Source organism: Chlorocebus sabaeus, chromosome 26, assembly GCF_047675955.1.
Source record: "Chlorocebus sabaeus isolate Y175 chromosome 26, mChlSab1.0.hap1, whole genome shotgun sequence".
NCBI lineage: Eukaryota > Metazoa > Chordata > Mammalia > Primates > Cercopithecidae > Chlorocebus > Chlorocebus sabaeus.
Genome location: NC_132929.1, coordinates 2,344,476 through 2,366,717, shown reverse-complemented (window position 1 = coordinate 2,366,717; position 22,242 = coordinate 2,344,476). Strand labels below are relative to the sequence as shown.

At 41.0% G+C, this 22,242-nt stretch overlaps 1 long non-coding RNA gene across 1 annotated transcript; it reads right to left on the bottom strand.

The window, feature by feature from the left end:
- Positions 1–4,643: 4,643 nt before the first annotated feature.
- LOC140710366 (uncharacterized) lies at positions 4,644–22,043 on the bottom strand. Its single transcript, XR_012091345.1, has 3 exons — positions 21,954–22,043; positions 6,294–6,372; positions 4,644–5,340 (listed from the first exon to the last, which is right to left on the bottom strand). It is a non-coding gene; the product is annotated as an uncharacterized lncRNA (long non-coding RNA).
- Positions 22,044–22,242: the final 199 nt, after the last annotated feature.

The following is a 22,242-nucleotide window of genomic DNA, read 5'->3' as shown; positions in this document are numbered from 1 at the left end:
TTTTAGAGCCAAATAGTTCTATAATTCTGCATTTGAGAGCCCACATTCCCATAATCAGGTCACACTCCATCCCCAATTTCTGGATGCCCAAAGGCTTTCAATATGTTTCTCTTTCATGATGATGATGATGATATTTATTTTCATAAATCTGTCTGTCATGCTTATAGTATCATTATTTTATTTATTTATTCATTTTGAGGTGGAGTTTCGCTCTTGTTGCCCAGGCGGGAGTGCAGGGGCGCAACCTTGGCTCACTGTAACCTTTGCCTCCCTGCTTCAAGTGATTCTCCTGCCTCAGCCTCCTGAGTAGCTGAGATTATAGGCATGTGCCACCATGCCGGGCTAATTTTTGTATTTTTAGTAGAAACAGGGTTTTGCCATGTTGGTCAGGCTGGTCTCAAACTCCTGTCCTCAGGTAATCCGCCCACCTTGGCCTCCCAAAGTGCTGGAATTACAAGCGTGAGCCACCATGCCAGCCCATTTCTTTATTTTTAAATGAATTACTTATTGACTTATGTCTCTGACTACCTCCTTACACATTTGTACACATTTCATTCATCTACCTTCCAATATAGTTAAGTAGATCCAAAACATAATCATATTTTTGTTAAATCAATGTTAAATATTTTTTAGAACTGAAGCCTGTAGTGTATACTAACCTATACTACATTAATCTTTTTTCCTGAATTTTTAATGTGATAATCATATTTTTGCCATTGTTTGCTTAGCTTTTCATTACCACTAATACATCCTAACCTCTCCCTTCATTGTCTGAATCTCCTTAAAAACAATATATTCTATCAGTTTCATTTTTTGGGAGGCATCTCTTGCTAAGCCTTCTGAGTTCTCCATCTAGGCTGGTACTTTCTGAAGAGGCCTGGTCCTCAGCTGTCGTATTGAGTTGCCCCTCACCATCATCCTTAGGATTTTCTGTTCCTTAGGTTGCATTGTTATCTCCCTGAATAGTTTTTTCATTTGGGGAAGTCATGTTCTTCAGTAGCTTTCTGAGAGAGGATTCCTGGTAGGTAAATTTTTTGAAAATTTGAATACCTGAAATTGCCATTTATTTTTATTTGTAATTATACTTCGTTGGGTATAGAGCTGAGTCTGGGATTCGTTCTCCTTCAGAATTTTAAGGGTAGTGCACAAGCATTGTTGAGATTGTGGTGTTGATGCTGAGAAAAATTGAAGCTATTTTTTTCTTTTTTTTTTTAAGACGGAGTTTCACCGTTGTTGCCCAGGCTGGAGTGCAATGGTGAGACCTCAGCTCACTTCAACCTCTGCCTCCTGGGTCCAAATGATTCTCCTAGCTCAGCCTCCCGAGTAGCTGGAAATACAGGCACGTGCCACCAGCCCAGCTAACTTTTGTATTCTTAGTAGAGACGGGGTTTCACCCTTTTGGCCAGGATGGTCTCGATCTCTTGACCTCGTGATCCACCCGCCTCCGCCTCCCAAAGTGCTGGGATTACAGCACTGAGCCACCGGGCACAGCCACCATTTGAATTTTTAATCCTTTGTCTATACTCTGTTTTTGCCTTGTCTTCTTCTAAATTCTTTTAGAATATTCTCTTTATCCCTAGCGTTCCTAAATTTCATAAGAATGTGCCTTGATTTGGGTCTATTTTTGTCCCATTTTGCCAAGCACTTATGGGATCTTTCAGTCTGCAAATTAATATTCTTCAATTCCTGGAAGGAGTCTTTAAATATTTCTTAAATGATACAATTTTGTTCACATTTCTTATTTCTATTTTCAGAGCTTTTATTACTTGGCTATTAAACTTTCTGAAACTAATCTTTAATATTCTTGTCTTTTCTTCTTTTCCATTAAAAGCCTTTTGAGTCTAATTTCTGGGAGATTTTCTCAACTTTATCTTTCAATCCATCTGCTGAGTTTTTAATATTTGCAACACATTTTCAATTTCTAAGAGCATTGTTTTTTCCTCTGGATGTCTGTCTCCTCCTTTAGGTATAGCCCAGTACCATTATTTTCTTAGGTGTGAAGTCTGCTCTTATTTCTCTGAGGGTATGGCTACTCACACACTTTGGGAATTTCAGTCTCTGTGCCATGCGTAGTCTGTTTTCTCCAAGTTGCTTCTTTCTGTTTGTTTGGATGCCTTTCACGTTAGAGGCTTTCCTTGGATGTATGATAATCCCTGACTGTCTGCCATATTTAAGCCTGGGTAACTAAAAAGCTGGTTGAAAGTTCTCTACACCCAGTGAGAGCTTGTTAACTATAAATTTCACTGTATGATGATCTGGTTAGGGCACTACACTGGGTAATCCCAAACTGTCAGTATCTTTAGGGTTTATTTTATACATTCCTCCACCCTTGACTTTGGGGTTTATTATCTTCCCCAAAGAAGTGCCTTCTAATCTCATCCAAAGCCCAGTTCTAAGGTTTTATATATGCAGAAGGGTCAGAGCTCTGGGGGGTTACATAATTCCTCTGTGCTGGCTTATCATTTACATTTCTTAGGTCTTATTAGTCAATTACTACTCATTCTGCTTTCTGGCGCCCCTATCATTTTATGGCTGATTTATCTTTTGATCCTTTGGAATTATGAGTTTATGCCTTTACTTCTTTTTAGTAACGTCTCAAGAGGGAATAATATTCTATGAATAAACCCTCATCTTTTGTTGCTGAATCAGCCACAGTTAGGTCCTACAGCTTAAATTTATATACCCCAACTTATATGCAGATGCATAAATAATTATAATTCAAGTCAATACTTGCTATAATAGAGGACAGTGCCCAGTGTGTTGAGCATAGGGAGTAAGTCTGCATTCATTGACAAAAGTTTAGGATGTCTTCACTTTAAAAATTTTTTGACTAGCACTTAAAATATGTATTCAAAGTGTTATCTATTGTGGGAAGTGAAAGGGGTCTTAACATTGAGTTTAAATTGGGCAGGTGTATCACTGGGTTCTTTTATAAGACTTTGTATTTAAGGCATCAAAACAATTGTCTTAATTAGGATTAATATATCATATTACAGATAAGGAAAGTGATAGCCAGAGAGATTTATTTTTAAAAGGTTAAAGTTATCTAGCAAAAAATGACAGAACTTGAATTGAAATATAAGTTCCTATTTCTCCAAAGCCATGCCTTAGGTGTAGAAATTTACAGAGTGAAATGAGGGTCTTTATCAGAGCCAAACATGGCATTCCTGTTTACTAAGAAACAGACCTCTCTCAGAATTTTTAGAAGTGATTATCCAATTTATATAATACCTAAGTTGCATTTTCTCCCTTCATCTCACTGGTAAATATTCCACTTTAATGTTTTTTCAAGCCATTTTCCTACTCTTGAACCTATTATGTGTACAGAATAGAGGGGAAAAAATCTTTTTTTATTTCCAGGAAAGTATGGAAGGAAGATGAACCAAATCATTTAACTTACATTTATGGATTCAGGGGTTCATTTTCCGCATGCTTTCTGTCCCACGTTTCTATGGCCTCCAAAATCTGTCTCTCGTGTGTTAGCAGAAGTGAAGGGATCTGCAAACACACAGCCTCCGCGGATGCTCAGATGTCCTCTCTACCTGCTCCACCTCTTGTCTCCCCTTCCCCTTCAAGGCTTGGCATCCTTGCTTCTGACCCAGCCACAGTAAGCTCTTCTTAGGTAAATTCCTTTCCTTCAAGGGGGCATTGGTTTGGACTCAAATGACACTAAGTGTGCCTTCTGATTTTCTTTAAAATATTGCTGCCGTACCTACTGATCAGACTTTATTTATTCATTCCCTTATTTGTCCTCTTATGAGACACTGATTGAAACCCAACTTTGAGCTGGAAGCTAATACTAGAGAAAGAGAAATAACAAGATCTAGAATTTCTGAGTGTTTTGTGTTAGATCCATTCTAAATGCTCTACATATATTGTCTCATTTCTCACACTTCAAACCTCTGTGAATTTCTATTTATTATTCTTATCATCATTCCATTTTACGGATGAGAAATTTTTTGGTATAGAGAGATTTAAATAACTCTCCCCAAATCCACATTACACAGTACTGAGTGGACCAGGATTTGAACAAGCAGAGTCTGACCCATGGGCTTTCAACCGTTCCCCTACACTGCTATGCCCAGATGAGTCTTGCTCTGGAGCAGCTCACTGAAACTTCCTGGAAATTTTGGTTAATGTTTCAAGCCTGTCTGTGCATCCACAGACACTTCATAAACATTCAGAGAGTAGAGGCCCTTCAGGCCAGCAGAAGAGCAAGGGAGGCACTCAGAATTTATAAACTGGTGGATTGAATTTAGGCCAAAGTGCCCAGAGGATCAGGAAGCTTTCAAGGCACCTCCAGCCACACAGAACCCACAGGCTTTTGTCTATTTTATTCAGTGATGTCTCTCAAACGCCTAGGACACTGTCTGGCGTGGGCTGGACACTCAATTAACATCCACTGAACAAATGAATGAATACCAAGACATAATACAAACAACATTAAAGTGTATCAGAAAGCACAACCTTTAAAAACCGTGGAATAAAAGGAGGTTAGAATTGGATCTGTAAAGAGAGGACTGACATAGACTTGGATGCGTTGAACTCCTGGTTCCTGAACTTTTCCACAGGTAGCTCCCAGCACTGCACGTCAAAGAGCCTGTCTTTTGCTCACTTGTATCAGGAGAAGAGAGGACGTTTTGGAGAAAGAAATTCACAAATCAGAATTTTCTCCCTGTCATCTTTTAAAGTTTATTTTTAGTCCTGCTTGAGCAAAAAGGCAAAGGCTCTCTTGTTTTCCAGGATATTTCTTCTCCTTCTTAAAAATGTTTGAAACTCTTGTCACCAATGATGACAAAATCCATCGTTCCACAGTGAGAGAGAAAAGGCCCCAAACTCACATGCTTTTTCAGAGCATTTGTGTTTAATCTAACTGAATCGAATCTAAATTCTAATGAAGTCATTAAGCAATAAATTTAAATAGCCAATGTCTGATGCTTCCCCTTTCTGTAAAAGAACAAGCTTGAGTGACTTAGACGGCTCAGGGTACTGAATATTGGGGTCAATCCAATGAAGGGAGGGGGCATAGGATGGGAGGTTGAAAATGACAGTGGCAAATGTTTTAATGTAGACAAAGTCACAGCATCATCCCTGTTTCCCTTAAGCAGCTGTTTTACAGGCTCTGCTTGTGATTGCATGAACTGGACAGTGCTCGTGGAGCTCTGAACTGTTGATCTATCAAGTGTCAGTCCTTAGAGGCTGCTCGAGGCTCCAGAGCCCTCCCCAGGGGAGGACCCGGTGCTGGACAACGGCTCCGCAGGGAGAGGCTTTCCAGGTCATGCTGCGGAGACCTCTGCTGTTCCTTTTTGCTATGCCACCTCTGTTTCCCACGGCTATATCCTTAAAAAACGAACAGGGGGCATTTAAAAACATTAAGATACTAGAGAACTAGTCAGCAAAGTATTATCGTTATTAAAATATAAAAAATAGTTAATGTTTTGGTCAAATGATAAAGTCTGGTAAGGTCCTTAATGCTCAACCAGACTATGGCACACACACACACACACGCACGCACGCACGCACACACAGCTTGTATGCATGCAATTATTTTTCTACCAAGTGTAATAAATCTCTGACTTCATTTTCCTCACTTTCTATTGAATGCTTTTGCAGAAAAACGTTTTCATCGTATGCCTATTTTCAAGACTTGTGATATATCTTTATTTATAAAAATACTCACCAGTCCTAATTGTCTAAATCATCTTCAGTGAAGTGACATGGGGGCACACGAAACAGCCTGAATCTAAGGGGCTAAGAAGAAAGCGTACCTACAGAAAAACTGGTTTCCATAATCTCTTCCTTGGTTCAAAATGTATCTATTTAGGTGCCAACAAAAATAGCAAAAATTATAAAAGATTCTTTGCTTTTTATAAAAGGCTTTTTTGAGGTATATTTGGTATACAGAAATGAATACTGCACATATTCAAGGCATACAATTTGACGAGTTTGGACATATGCATAGACCTGTAGTAGTACCATCCCCACAATCAAGAGAATAAACATACTTATCACCTCCAGAAGTTTCCTTGTATGCCTTTGCTTTGTGTGTGGGGTGGGATGGGGGGTATACAAAATGCTTAACATGAAATCTGCCCTCTTAGCAAATGTTTAAATGCACATCATATTGTTACCTATAGATGCTATTTGTACAGCAGATCTGTAGAACTTACTTGTATTTTTTGATTGTTCTTTTGATAGGATGACTAACTGTATTAGTCCGTTTTCATGGTGCTAATAAAGACATACCCAAGACTGGTTAATTTATTTTTTAAAATGAGGTTTGATGGACTCACATGGTTCCACATGGCTGGGAAGGCCTCACAATCATTGCAGAAGGCAAAGGAAGAATAAAGTCACATCTTACATGGCAGCCTGCAAGAAAGCATGTGCAGGGGAATTCCCCTTTAAAAAGCCATCAGATCTTGTGAGACTTATTCACTATCATGAGAACAGCATGGGAAAGACCTACAGCCATTCAATGACCTCCTACTGGGTCCCTTCCACAACATGTGGGAATTGTGGGAGCTACAATTCAAGGTGAGATTTGGGTGAGAACACAGTCAAACCATACAACTAACCCACTGCCCATTTATTTTAAGATTATACCGTAGACTAATTTTCCCTTCAGCTCAAAAACTAAATTAGATACCAACTTGAAAGGAAAGAGTGACATAGAATAGAGATATCAAGACACACATAATGCTCTTCCCCAAATTTCCTCATGACCTGTAATATTTTTCTCATTTATGCTGCTGGGATTTATATTATCATTCCTGTGTCTTAGAGTAATTTCAAGTCCATAAATGACTTTGCCTATTATATCTTAACATGTTAGAGAATTGTTTACTTTTCTGTGATTGTCAGCTAGCTGGACTATTAAATCCATTTCACTCTCTACTTGATGGAGTGGTCGAGAGAAATTGCAAAATTATCTCATGTTGTTAACAGAAGGGGCAGATTAAATCTATAAACAACTTGTTAGCACAGGTTTTAAACCTTTAAATATTCATTTGGTATGAATCACGTTTGAAGGCCTGTTTTCTATATTATTTCTAAATGTACAAAAACAAAGTCAATTGGTTACTGGAGTCCGCTTTATAAACTCAGTCCTCAGTGTTTTCCTCCTTTGGTTTATCAATTTCTTCAGGCTGGATATCAAGTGTATCCTCATACCCCGTTCTTGTCCAAACACAAACAGAGTAGTGCAGATGCCTTCCAGGGTATTTGGAAACCTAACCCTAACATAAGGACTATTTCTCCTATTGGAGAGAATACTGAGGAACAACAGATGGTTCAGGAACACACAACTGGGCCAAGTTTTAACATTTTAGTGTTGCCACGTTGGGTTTTGTTTCCCAGTATTAATGCAGCCAACTATCTTGAAACTCTTGCCCTTAGCACAAGGCTGATTCTCTGTGGTTCTTATGTGGGAGGGCTAGACTTTTTACCTTCATTAGATGGTCGTTAAGTCAACACAACTGCCTACTAATATTTGGCCCAGACATGCCTTACCTCATTTTTAAGTTTAAGCTACATACAGCTCCCAGGAACATAAATAATTGAAAGATATTTTATATTTTATCAGCTTCTCATACACCTTTATGAAGTGGGGAAATATTACTAAGGCCTCATTGCAAATGCAGTGAAGGATGCTGGGTGATGTGACGCTTCCTATTCACACAGTGAGTAGCAAAATGGGGTCACAAATGAGCATCTCTGGGATCCCACAGAATTTGACTTCTAAAACTATCATTATTATCTACCAAGATCCAACAAGTCACCTTAAATTGAATATGACCTGTGTTTTGTCTGCATAGTGGTTTGAGAGGCTTGGGTCCTGGCTAGCCCAGTTGAGGGAGAGGGGGAAGGATGTCAGTGGAAGGTCAAAGCTTCTGCCTATACTCGTGTCGTAGGCCTGGAACTCGATCAGGTTCAAGTTCCTACTTTCTCAAGATATGTGATTTTTCTAAAAAAATCATGAGTTGCAAGGGAAGCTCTGTGGATAGGCTCAGACCATGCTCAGAGGATGAGACACAGCTTCAGGGGTCTGTGGCTCACTGACTGATGTGGTGTTTATCTGCTTCTTGCTGTACCACATCGCAATGCTTCTTTGGAATCTTTTCTTCCAAATTAAAAACAGTCCCTAAAATGAAAAGCTAGGTAGAAGGAAGATTCGTGTTCCTTAAGGACCATCTTGCCATAGTGGTCTGGTTTTCTGTTCCTAGCCTGCTCCTCCTGCCCATCCCTGGCCCACTGTCTGTCATCAGGATGTCACACTGTTGGTTGGAGTGAACACAATGCACCGTCCCTTTTTGTTGTACTTCTTTTGCAGACTCAGCTAAGTTGTGTGCTGAGGCTCTGTCCGGCTTAATTCGGGTGATGAATCTCACTCAAAAGACACAGCATGAAGCAGAAGCACTCATTCCAAAAAGATTACCTGAACATGCACTCTGACAGCCCAGCATGACCAGTCCCCAGAGAAGAGGAGATGCACAAGGCTGGCCTGTAACAGGGTCCTGGGGCCAGGATGAGCTATCAGGGCAGGGGATGCTGAAGAAGTTCAAAAATGTGGCCTAAACTACTTCTGAATCTGTATAAGCATAAATGGCCCTTAAACCAACACCCATGTCCTAGTTATTTAAGTGGTTTAATTCATTACTTCATTTTAGAAGTAGATCTGGGGATTTTCCAAATGTAGAGAACAAGGCATTCTGAAAGGTGAGTCATGACTGGTCATGTTGCCAAGTGCCAGGGATTCGGCCTACATCCTGTTGCTCACTGCACAGAAAGCCAATCACCAAGACAACAAGTATTGCCAGGGAAGAAAGACTTTAAAACGAGTGACATCAGCTAGGAGACAGGAGGCCAGTCTCAAATCGGTCGCTCCCTAAAGTTAGGGGTTTATATAAGAGTTGGTCAACAGGCCAACTCTTATATGGTTGGATGAAGAGTCTATTCCCCTCTAGATGCAGTGAGTTTCAACTCTAATACTATTTGGGAGGCCTGATGGTTGGTTTCCTGAGTAAGAAACTCAGATAAGACAAATGTAAGTTTCTCAAGCTTCAAGAACAAGAGGGCCAATTTCTATGTTTAGTCAAGAAAAAAAACCCATAAACATCAGTTCTATGAAATATTAGGCTGGTTTCAGTCACAGCAGGTGGCTCTTCAGTCCTGTTCTGTGATGTTCAGGGGTTTGGGTGACAGTGAACTTTGTAGTTTTGTTTTATGTCCTAGCAGTTTCCTCAAAAGAGACCACCTCAGCTCCTTGGGTTCTATCTTCATGTTTCAGATAGAAAGACATTAAAATAGCCCAAGATAGGTGACAGCCTTTCAGATTATATACCTTCTATGGTTAACCTAATTCTTGATCACTTCTAGGTTGGAGATTTTCTATACACTTAGAACTAAGCATCTCTGCTAAATATGTCACTACCTCTAGTTCTAACCTTATTTTATTGAGAAAGACCTGGAAAGGTGGGGAATGTGGAGAATTAATAAGGGAATGGTAAATTCTCAACCTTCTATGAAGGGTGTAATGAATGTATTACTTTTTGATATGATATTAGTGGATTACTCTAACATTTTTTTTTCCAATGAGGCTGGCAATACCCGAATCCTGTTCCAGATCAATAACTTGTATCTTCCTTGTCTCCAGTGAAGTGAATACATGGAAATAAATCCAGCAGAGCTGGGCAAGTAACATGTGTTCCTAGGTAGGGCATTGACTCAATGAAATTTTGGGAGCCAGGCTGTTTCCTAAGAACATCTTCGGGCCCTAGTATTTGTGGGCTTAAGAAGCCATTATTGTCCTAAGCCCACACCTAAACCTTCTGATGAGTGTAAAAGTCCATCCAAAGCCACGAGTAGCTCAGAGCCTGACTGCCAGGTGAACTGTGAAGATTGTTCTCGCCACTGCAGGCGATGAAAGGAAGAACCAAGTGAGGAGGACACCACACTGCATGCAGTGTAGCCTCGATGCACTGCACCCTCTTGCCATGGGGTTGTCATTCAGTAAAAGCCTCAACTCTTTGGACTACAGGTAAGGAAGATACAATTCAGCCCATGCTGAAAGGAGGATTAATTGACTTGTGAATGAGAGAAGAACAGTGTTTTAGCTGGTGGTAATGGGACTGGCTCCTCATCTTCTAAGACTGAAGCATGGTGCTCCACGTCTGGATTCTCACTTCCTCATGCATCACTGCCAAAAAGGAAATAGGCATCTCCTGGCTTCTTAAAAACCCTAGGGGATACTTTTAGTGGAGCCGACTTGAGTCTCTGTGTGAATTATTGTGGTGAGGGATGTGAAGGACAGTGATGGCTCAGTGTCTGCTGTCAAAATCAGTGTGAGGTGTGTGCACTTGGGTTGTGGACAGGTGCTACACAGGGAGCAACCCCTATATGCTAGGCTGGCACATTCATCTCTGTACACAGTCATTTTCTGGAATACACTGAATCAAATCACCATTCTTTTGCCTTAGGGTGAAGTTAGGGTAGTGGAAGAGGAGGGAAAGACTCGAAATAAATCTTTAGTGCTTCTAGAGAGGAATATGTAGGGGATTCAAAAATGAGTATTTCCCTTCCTTCCTTCCTTCCTTTTTCCTTCCCTCCCTTTTTTCTTCCTTCCCCTCCTTCCTTCCTTTCTCCCTTCTTTTCCCTTTTCTTCGCCTCCTTTCTTTCCTTCCCTCCTTTCCACCTCTTTCCTTCTATCTTTCCCTCCTTCTTTCCTTCCCTTTCCTTTCTTCCTTCTTTCCCCTCCTTCCCTTTCCTTTCTTTCTTCTTTTCTTCCCCCATTTTTTCTTCCTTTCCCTCCTTCCCTTTCCTTTCTTCCTTCCTTGCCTTCTTTCCTTCCATTCCTTTATTCCCTCCTTTCCCTTTCGTTTTTTCCTTCTTGTCCTTATTTCCTTCCCTCCCTCCATTTCTTCCCTTCCTTCCACTCCTTCCTTCCTTCCTTCCTTCTTTTTCTTCTTCCTTCATTTTCTCCCTTTCTTTGCTTTCCTTCTTCCATTCTTCCTTTCTCCTTCTTTCCCCTCCTTCCTTCCTTTCTCCCTTCTTTTCCTTTTTCTTCCTTTCCATTATTTCCTTCCCTCCTTTCTACCTTCTTTCCTTTTATCTTTCCCTCCTTCCTCTTTCCATTTTTTTTTACATAGGAAAAAAATTACACGTTTTAAAATATTTGCCAGAGATTTTGCAAGCACATACAAGAATTGAGGATATCTGAAAACCAGATATCCTCCCTTGTGGGTCTCCTCTGCCATAGATGCTGATCCGGACATTGCACCCTCAGTGTGAGTGGTCTATTTGTCAGCACACCATTTTGCCCCTTCACCTTCTTTATTGGTCAAAACTATCATTTGGTATTTTTTAAGTTGCTACTTCCTTACCTCTTGGTGTGAACCACACATGTCAAAGACCCAGTTTCTTTACTCTTTACTTAGACTTTGATTAAACTTTTATTATATGTGAGAACTGTTAAAGCTCAAAGAGAACTTAGACATGTACAGGTGAAAACAATAGAGACTCAGATGATGCATAATTGACAGAGACTGAACCAGAACTCAAATCTTCTGGCTCTCATTTCACCATGAGGAACAGTGTTGCTGTGTCATCGAGGCTGTGTCTGATCCATGCAAATTTTGGCCTTATAATTTAAAAGCAAAACTCTCACAAGCTTTATATGCTACATGTTTAATGATGTGTGTAATTATTCCACTACGTGGCAAATTGGCATAAAGAATAAGCCATTTATACAAGGTGTGGTGATTCCTAATATTCATATGTAGCCAAACCAAACATTTCTGATCTTGTATTAGTTTCTTCTTTCTGCTGCAGCAAATTCCCACAAAATTAGTAGCTTAAAACAGCACGAATCTATTATCTTGCACTTCTGGAGGCCAGAAGCCCTAAAATGAAGGTGCTGGCAGGGCTGCATTCCTTCTGGAAGCTCTGGGGAGAAGCCCATCCTTATCTCTTCTAGTTTCTAGAGGCTGCCACGTTCCTTGGCATGTGGCCCCACACTTCTGATGTGTGATGCCTTCATCACGTCTCCTCTCTGACTCTGACTCTCCTGCCACCCTTTGTAATGTACGAGGACCTCTGGGATTAGACTGAGCCCACCCAGATAATTCAGGGTCACCTCCTCATCTCAGTGTCCTTAATTTGATCACATATGCAAAGTCCCAACTGCCATGTAAGGGAACATATTCAAGGATTTTAGGGATGATGACATGGAAATCTTTGGGGACTGCTATTCTGCCAAACACAAGTGTCTTCTGGGAATAAACAGAGAGAAATCCAGAAAAGAAGCTGTCCCAAGGTCCCTTGGAAGTTCCTGGATTTGCAACCCAGACCTTAGGGGCAGGCCCCATTCAGAAGGCTTGGGCGGTGGAGAAAACTCCGTTTTCCCAGCTCACCTCACACCCAAGCAGACCAGACTGCCGGATGGGACCTCACGGAAGTCTGCCAGAGACACTGCGACATGTGAAAAGAGAGCCCCTTTAGCAGAAATATCTGTATGTGACTTGGAAGAAAGTCAAAGACAAGGAATTTGATGTGTACAGGACAAATGATAGAATAAGCCAAAGCCTGCTCACCTGCCTCAGGGGTTTATGCAGACTGAGGAGAATGAGAACATACTATTTGAGAAGGTGAGGGGCAGGAGAGCAAGGGGAGGTGCTTGCTGGGAGAAGGTGGATTTGCTGTAAGGGCCTTAGCTCAGAAGATAAATGGAGCCCTGGCTACTGCTTTCTCGACCACTTTCTTGCATTGACCGCTGTTTTCTCATTTAGTGCATTTAGCTGGTTTTATCCTCTCTCTCTCTCTCTCTCTCTCTCTCTGTATGTCTTTTTTGCTTGTTCATGTTTATTGTAGCAGACTATTTGCTGTCAGATGGCCACAATTAAAATAGGCTGTGTCTTTCCATCATACAGGCAAGCAGAAAGGCACGCCGCCACCACTTGCCACGTGCCATGCGAAGGCTGCTAAGTGATGCCACTGACAGGGTCTGTCTGCATAAGAGGCCATTATTCGAGATGCCTATAACGTACATCCATAAGTCGTAGAAAATTTATCCCTATCACAGAAAGAGGCCATCAGCCACAGGCTGAGTTGGGGGCAGGTGCAGGCACCCTTCACCTTTCTTATGTTTCCCAGGCCATATGCTATCAAAGCACGATGACAGGAATAAAATTCCACTATTTGGGGAAAATAAATGTTCTTAATTGTCCTCACATTAAATAGGCATTCTGCTAATTTTAAAGAAGTTTAATATTTTTTTAAAAAATACCACGTTTGTCCAAAGTGGACATGTTCATCCACTCCAGGTGCACAGGTTTATGGCCCAGTAGGATCAGGAGGCAGGCAGTGATCTGTCCACAAATGGGTGGGAGGCTGGGCAGTTCTCATCAGACTTACTGACCAGGAGTCTTTCCCATGGTGAAGAGGTCAGGTAAATGAGGTAAAATATGAGCGTGTCCTCCGGGAGACAGAGGGACAGGGTCTGTCTGCATAAGAGGGCATTATCTGAGATACCTATGAGGCACATCCATAAGTCATAGAAAAAATAATCGCTATCACAGAAAGAGGCCATCTGGGTTACTAGATCTGGGTTACTAGATGTCGTTATACATGTGAGCTCCCTTGCACACTTGCCCTGTTCTGAGCACCTACTCAGCGGGTAGCATCTCACTTCATCTCCTCTGGGATTGTGCCTGAGACGGTCCTGACCACAGTGCAGCTGTGACTGTACTGCACATCGTGAAATGGGCAGCCTTCTGAGCAGGAGTAAGCTCAGGCCTCTCAGGACGCTGTCAGGCGTGGGTTACTGGGCCTGGGGGAATGAGGGTATTCCCTGGTCAGCATCACTGTGCGAGCACCTATTCGGCAATGCAAATTTATTTTGTTTCTTTATGCATTTTTTTTTTTTTTTTAAAGAATGCCTCTGTTGATTTCCACACCTCCAGAAACAGTGAGTTGTGGAGCAGAGTGAGGGAAGTTCCACGTGGCTGTCCACACACTCCTTATTAACATGTGGCCTGTCAGGGTCCCAGCAGGACAAGAGCCAAACGGAACGATCTCAGGATCCTTCAGCAGAGCAGCGGAGCAGCTGGAGCGCTCAGCACTTCCTGCCTGTCTGAGACGAACCATTATAACCTATGGTTTTCAGCCTTGTACTGAACATCACCTCCCCCATCCACGCCAGTCTGTTGAGTTACTCCCCATCGAGGAACGCCCAAAGCGGAGGCTCCCCAAGGAGCCCACATCTGCTGCTGCCCTAGCCCTGCAGGAAGTTTGTCTCTGGCCTCAGATGGCCCTTGAGAAACGACGTTGCCATTCCTCCCTCCCCTCCACTGTCTCTTATGCTTGTGCCACACTCTGGCAGCTCAAAATCCCCACCTCTTCCAATCCAGGCTTGTTCTCCAATTACAAAATGTCTGTGTCTCTGTCCAGGCCTGCTTCTTCCACACACCCGCAGCGCCTGGGCGTCTGATCAGGGTAGCTCGCTTGTGACAATATGCTGAGACTCAGCAAGTTAGTATTCGTAATTTCTTGACAAAGACACTGGCTAACTTGAAGAGGCATCCTGTGTAATTCACAGATTCGGCATTTCAACAATATGGCACAATTTGTCTCTGGTGCCTTTTTAGGGAGAGCCAACCAGGTGTGTGGCGTGGGTGGAGGGGACGGAGTGCCTGTCTGGGTGAGCAGTGAGCGGATGCCGGGAGTGGTACAGAAGCTCGTTTCTGTCCCTTAGTTATGCTCAGCAAGTGACAGGTACAAAGATACTTTTGAGTTCCACTGCGTGGACCTTCCCAGCAGCCACAGCCGTCCATTGTGGCTAGCTTTCTGCACATTCGGAACTACTAACGGATCCCACAAGGACACTTTCCAGCTCATCCAACTTTGTCGTTTATGAAGATGGGAAGCATTATTGAAAAGAGCTCTAACCGCTTCAGAACACCCCTCAAAAGAGCATTAAGATAAAATCCACTGTTCCCTACTGACAACTGGCAAGCTCAACTGACTTCGACGATAGAACATTCCATGGTGATGAAAATGTTCTGCATCCTCTCTGTCCCATTCGGCAGCCACGGGTTACATATGACTACTGAGCACTTGAAATGTGGCTCGTCCAACTGGGGATCTGGATTTTTAATTTCGTTTCATTTGAATTGATTTGAATTTAAGTGGCCACATGTGACTAGTGGCTGTCAGATTGTACACAGAGCAAGGGCATTGTGGCTTGGTTTATGGCAATAAAATCTATGGTAATAGTTGCAAAATTGAATGTAATCACTTAAGAATCATCCTCAGGTCAGGCGTGGTGGCTCATACCTACAATCTCAGCTACTCAGGAGGCTGAGGTGGGAGGATCACTTGAGCCTAGGAGGTTGAGGCTGCAGTGAGCCATGATCTATCCAAGCTTCTGTGTATTTGGGATGTTCTGTTATTTCAAATCAAAGAAAGAATGTAATAGAATTTGGTAATTTTTGCCATTTTAATCAAATGCTTTTCACTTTGGGCCTGTATTTGGATAAGTAAAGATTATAGCCGTAAGTTTTATTTTAAGCTAGCGTAACTTCTGATAGACATATAAGGAAACTCATTTCTATACATGAGGTTAGTGAAACACCGTTGTGTCCTTTACATTTATTTGAGAAGGTTTTGATCGCCAAAATAAGGAAAAGGAAAAACTCTCAGAAAATATGAAGTTTGGAATACTTCAAAAATAGAAACTGGGGGAAGTGAAAATAAATATCCAATCACAATTACTTCTAGCAACATGAAAGTTAAGAATGCAAATCCACAAATCGCTAAAAATGTTTTATTCAATCAGTCCGGTAGTGAAACTTGTATTTCCCTAGCAAGAAAGTAGCGCATATTTTTTCCTTCTGAGGCAATCAGGCACATACTGAACAAAACCACAATTTACATCATTCTGCAAAATGAAATAATACCAGCAGTGAACATTTATCGATGATTTGCTGTGGGTCAGGTACTATTCTTTGCAATGTACCTGTATTAACTCCTTTTATCCTTATAAGAATACCGTCATGTGGCTCACTATTGTTCCTTTCATAGTTAGATAAACTGAGGAAAAGTTTGGTAAATTTCCTAAGGTTATATATAGAGAGCTTGTGAAGAAAGAGATCTCCAATTTAGTAACTTCCTTCACAGGTGCTAACATGCATATTTAGCCCCTACTGTCTGACTGTGATTGTCCTAAGCCAGGAGAATATGAAACTGCAGTAAACATTTTGCCCACACTGCTGTCTATTCAGAGACAGAGAAGCACACAAAAGATATTGTAATTGAAGTGTCATTCGAGTGTTTGCCATTACTTCTTCTATTCCCATACTCATGAGCTTTGCCATCTTTCAGCAATCTGGTTCATTTTCTTATTGACCTGGCAACCCACACTGCCAGTTGATAAGGCTGGGGGGTGGATACACACTAGGACGTGTGGTCTGCAAGTCAGTGTCATCAGCATCATCTTAGAACTTGTTAAACAATGTGAATCCCCACGCTCCAACCCAGAGATGTGGATTGAGAATGGGCCATGGCGGGGTAAGGGGCGGGAGTTGGAGTCTGGCTTCTTCCACTTAGCAAAATGCATGTAAGATTCATCCACATGCTGGAGCACAACAGTCCACCCTTAGGTAATTGCCGAGTAATATTCCATTGTATGGATGTGCCAGAGTTTATCCGTTACAGGTTAAAGAGCATCTTGCTTACTTGCAGTTTGAAGCGCTTATGAAAAAAGCTGCTAGAAACATTCATGTACAGGTTTTGTGTGAGTATAGCTTTTCAGTTTACTTTGGTGTATACCTAGGAGTGGGTTGCTTGGTTATTATGGTAAGTGTGTGTTTAGTTGTCTAACAAGCTGTTTTTCCAAAGTGGTGGTGTAATTTTGCATTTCCACCAGTAATGAATGAGATTTCTGGTGTTCTTCATCGTGTCAAGGATTTGGTATTGTCCTTGTTTGTTGGTTTTGCCATCTTGATAGTTGTGTAGTGGCAAGTCACTGTGGTCTTGACCAATGTTGCCAATGCCGTTAGACAATCATCTTTCGTATGCTTATTTGTGACCCTTATATTTTATTTGGTGATGTGTATGGTTGAATATTTTGCCAAATTTTTAAAATTGTATATTCTCTTATTATTGAATGTTGAGTTTTTGTGTATTCTAGACACAAGTCCTTTACCACGTACGTGACTTTTAAAATATATTCTCTCAGTTTGTCTTTTCATTTTTTAATTTTTTTGACAATCTCTTTTTCAGAGTGAAGATTCTAATCTTTTTTTCTTTTCTTTTCTTTCTGAGACGGAATCTCGCTCTGTTCCCCAGGCTGGAGTGCAGTGGCGCGATCTCAGCTCACTTAAGCTCCGCCTCCCGGGTTCACGCCATTCTCCTGCCTCAGCCTCCCGAGTAGCTGGGACTACAGGCGCCGCCACCACGCCAGCTAATTTTTTGTATTTTTAGTAGACATGGGGTTTCACCATGTTAGCCAGGATGGTCTCGATCTCCTGACCTCAAGATCCACCTGCCTTGGCCTCCCAAAGTGCTGGGATTACAGGCGTGAGCCACCATGCCCGGTCAAGATTCTAATCTTGATGAAGGCCAACTTTTCGGTTTTTTTCTTTTATAAATCACACTTTTGTAATTGTATCCAATTTTCTCTTATGTTTTCTTATAGATGTTTTAGAATTTAAAATGGTATCATTTAAAATGTGTCTTATAGATGTTTTAGAATTTAAAATGGTATCATTTAAAATGTTACAGATTATTTCAAATGTTAAATCTAATTTTACATTGAAAGTTATATATTTTGCAAGTATAGTTTAAAATTTATATTATATTTATATTTAAAATTTAATAATGTAAAATGTATATTGATAATGTGAAGTGTTTAAGTGGTGAGATAGGTGCTGTTTCCCTTTTTTGCATTCACATCTGCAATTGTTTCAGTGCCATTTATTGACAAGACGGTCCTTTCTCCACAGCATTGGCTTTTGGTACCTTTGTCAAAATCGGCAGATTCTATTTGTGTGGTTCTGTTTCTGGACTATGTTCCATTGATCTGTGTTTATCATCCTTCCTAAACCCTGTGGGTAATCTGAATCCTCCCACTTTGTTCCTCCTGTTCAGAATTTTTGGGCTATTCTGATTTCTTTGACTTTCCATATACATTTTAACATTTGCTTGCCAATATCTGAAAAAAGCTTACTGAGATTTTATGACTGTGATGAATCTATCAGTCAAGTAAGGAAGAATTAGCATCTTAACAACACTGAGTTTCATGATTCATAAATATGGTATAGCTGTTCATTTAAAACATAAAAAAAATTTCTTTCCGTGTTCTGCAATGTCCAGCCTACAGATGCTGCACAGGTTCTGTTTGGGTTATAGCTAGGTAGTCGTGGTGTGGTTAGAAATGGTTTTGTTTTTAGCATTTCAAATCTCAGTTGTTCATTGCTGATAAGTAGGAATACAAATGACTTGTACATTCACCTTTTGTCCTGTAAACTTGCTACACTAATTTGTTAGTTCTAGTAGCTTTTGCTTAGATTCTTGTGAATCTCCCACTTACAATCATGCTGCCTGTGAATAGGGCTATTTTATTTCTTTTTCTTCCTGCCTTCTTTCCTTTTCCTTTCTTGGCTTGGGCTTTCGGGACAACATTGCTCCTGATTCTGAGGAGCGGGGAATGATATCATGTCTTTTACTACTAAGCATGACGTTAGATGATGGTATTCTGGTGGATGAGCTTTATTGAGTTAAGGGAGTTTTGTTTAATTTTATTTGCTTAGAGGTGTGATCATGAATGGAGAGTGAATTTTTGAATCCTTTTTCTCCATTCATTAAGGATGATCATATGCTTTTTTCTGATTACTTGGTTAACATAGTGAATTATATTGATTGCATTTAACATATGGAACAGTCTTACATTTTGGCATGAGCTGTAATTACTAGTGACATATTATCATTTTTATATATTTCTGTATTTGATTTGCTGCTTTTCTGTTGAAAATTTTTGCATGTCTGTTCGTGAGGGATATTGGTCTGTAGTTTTTTCTTCTTGTGACTTTCCCTGTCTGGTCTCGGTATTATTATAAAACTAGCCTTCTAGAACAGGTCGGGAAATGTTTTCTACTTTCTGGGAAAATATTGTGTGGAATTCATGTCATTTCTTTCTGAAAATTTTGGAAGAATTTACTTGCAAAACAATACAAACCTTCAGTTTTCTTTTTCTTTTTATTATGGGGGGGGGAAGCATTTTTAACTGCAAACTCATTTTTAAGAAACTAGTGATAGCACACTATTCATACAGTCTTTTTAAGTAAATTTTGACAGATTTTTGTCTTTTAAGGACTTAGTCCATTAGATCTGTTTTCTTGAATTTATGGCCATAGAGTTGTTAGTAATATTACTCATTATCCCTTAATAATGTCTGTAGGGTCAGTATTGATGCCCCTTTTTATCATTTCTGATATTGGTAGTCTTGTGTTTTCTCTTTTTTTTCCCTATTAGTCTATCTAGAGGTTTATCAATATTTAAAAATCTTTTCAAAGAACCAGCTTTTCTTTTCATTGGTTTTCTGCATTTTCTGTTTTCTACATCACTGGTTTCTGCTCTCACATTTATAATTTACTTCCTTCTACTTGCTTTAGGTTTCACTTGCTTTCTTTTCCTTCTAGTTTCTTAAGATAGATATTTAGATAACCGATTTCAGACCTTTGTTATTTTCTATTGTATCCACTTAACACTGTAAATTTCCTCCTAAGCCACGCTTTAGGTATCTCCCCCAAATGTTGACATGTCGTCTTTCCATTCCCCTTGCCTTCATTCTTTTTAAAATTTCCCTTGAGACTTCTTCTTTGACCTTTCAGTATTTAGAAGTGTGTTATTTAAATATCTGAGGAGGAGTTTTCAGATATTCTTCTAGATTGATTTTCTAATGGTCTGAGATGTATTTTGTATGATGTCGATTCTTTTTGCTTTCTCAAGGTTTGGTTTTCTGCAGTCTGTGTGTGGAGCATCCTATAAATATTAGTTAGGTCCAGTTGGTTGAAAATGTTTATATAACCATGAAGAAGGGCTGCTCTGCAGGCCTCTAAGGAGATTACTTCTGCATCCTATAATTTAGGAGTCGTCCTTTCCAAGCTGGCCAAGGTGGGGTATGCCAGTTTCCAGGTCTCCTGGTACTCTTTTAGCTTCTTTCTGATCAGCAAGTTTTCATTTCTTCTGACGCAATAAGAGAAGTCCAAGGTCTTTCCACAGAAATGGCTGAAGGAGCCAGTATTCTATTATATGTATTAATATGCATTATTTGCTCATTTTAGTTAGTCATTGAAAAAATATGTATTAAGTGTCCCCTATATAGCAGCCTGAGAATACTGTCATGCACAAAGACCAAGAAGTCCCTGCCCTCCAAAGGCTTATGTTTTGTAGTTCTGTCTCATTATCCTAAGCTTATGAGGTCATCAGGTGGAACATCCACAATTAGCCCAACTTCCTGCTCTGTTTTCAGGCACCATGATGCAAATCAATGTACGGCATCTGGTTATGATTTTTAAGGGCACTTTGTTTATTAGGCAGGCACTGCTGTGCAGCTTATGTTTGGTTGCCAATATATCGAGTCTTGGCTTTGGTTGTATCGTAGCCAGATTGTTGGTTTGAAGAGACTATTCCTCTCTGTGATTTATAGTCTCCCTCAAAAACTGCCCAGATCTTGCAACCTACTCAGCTGTGCTACTGGGCATCCTCTTGGCCCCTCTGCCTCCAGCTCTTCTCCCCACTGCTCTAGCCCACTTGTCTCAGGGGCGATCAACTTCATGTGGATGCAGCCCAATGGCACCCTGCCCTGCACCCACACTAGTCTCTTTATATCCCCTGTTGTGGGTTTTCCAGTCAACACTGAAGCATAAGCTGCCACGGGACATGCTCTATGCCCACTTCTGCGCAACCTGGCAAGGCAGGAGCAGGAAAGTGCTACTGGAAGATCCCGTGACCAATGGGAGATGGGGGTCAGTGGGCATATTCCTCTTCCTTCTGTCCACTGTTTGGGCCATCCTGAGAAATGGACGTTCATACAGCCTCTCAGGAGACGGGCACACGAGGTGGAGGGGTCGGGTACTGATCACACCGGGTGGCTGGTTGGATCAAGCTGCCTCCTCACCTGTGTTGCTTCGTTTGGCCTCACTCACACTCCCTTGGGATCGCCCTTTCTATATAGGAATCCATAGCTTTTGCCACCGTCTTTGCATTCTAGGGAACACAAATTCAGACATCACTCTTTCCTCAGCAGATAACTACTTGTCAATAGGAGATAACATCAAAAGAAAAGCTAGTAAAGAAAGATTAATCAAAACATCTTGATAATAGGCGCAGCATGTAAGGTGTCTGCCCGTCTTCGTCTCCTTTCCATCTCTAAGCCACCTTGTTCTTATGTAGACCCCACAGGAAGCATCTCATAGGAGCCAAGATGCGAGACCCTCACCCTAACTCTCACTCTAACCTTAGGGGAATACAGCCCAAGCATTTGGCTTTTCTCATCCACAGAAGAGAAGTGAAAAGCAGCATTTCAAAATGAAATGTATTCAATTAAAGAGAGCCAGCTATTGTCATTGAAATGTATTCAATTAAAGAGAGTCAAGTAGATGCAGGTGAAAAGTTAAGGCTGAGGCAGACAGTCAAAGGTGAAAAAGCAGAGCCTGGGTTGAAAAGCAGCTGTGAGAATCACAGCCTCCTGGGGACGTGTTCCAAATGCAGAAGTGAAATGATATGCAGTCCAAAAAGCATGAAGAAGATGGGGGAAGAGACGGCAGGACTGAGTACTAGAAAAATAGGGTAAAAATAGCACTCAAAGTAGAAAGAAAAGCCACTTAGAAGCTGCCTGCCTTTTACTCTCAGAGGAAAAACTCATAGAAATATGAAAAAAAAAAAAAAAATCCCACCTGTTCTTGAAAGAGTCCTTCCATCTCGAAATCGACTTTGAAATGCAACTTTCTGTTTAGATTTCACTGTGTCATACACCTGGCTTTTCATTGTTCCCTCTGAAACCCGGCCCTGTGCGTGGCAAATGAGACCTACTGCACGCTGCCTAGTAGAATTAGCAGCAAATCTAAGTTTGCTGTTTTTCAGCCTAGAAAAACATGTGCAGTATTTTTCCTATTGAGCAAGAAATGTCAGCAGGGTAGAAGAGGGTGTTTGTAACTCCTAGCACCACCTCAGAACATCACAGAA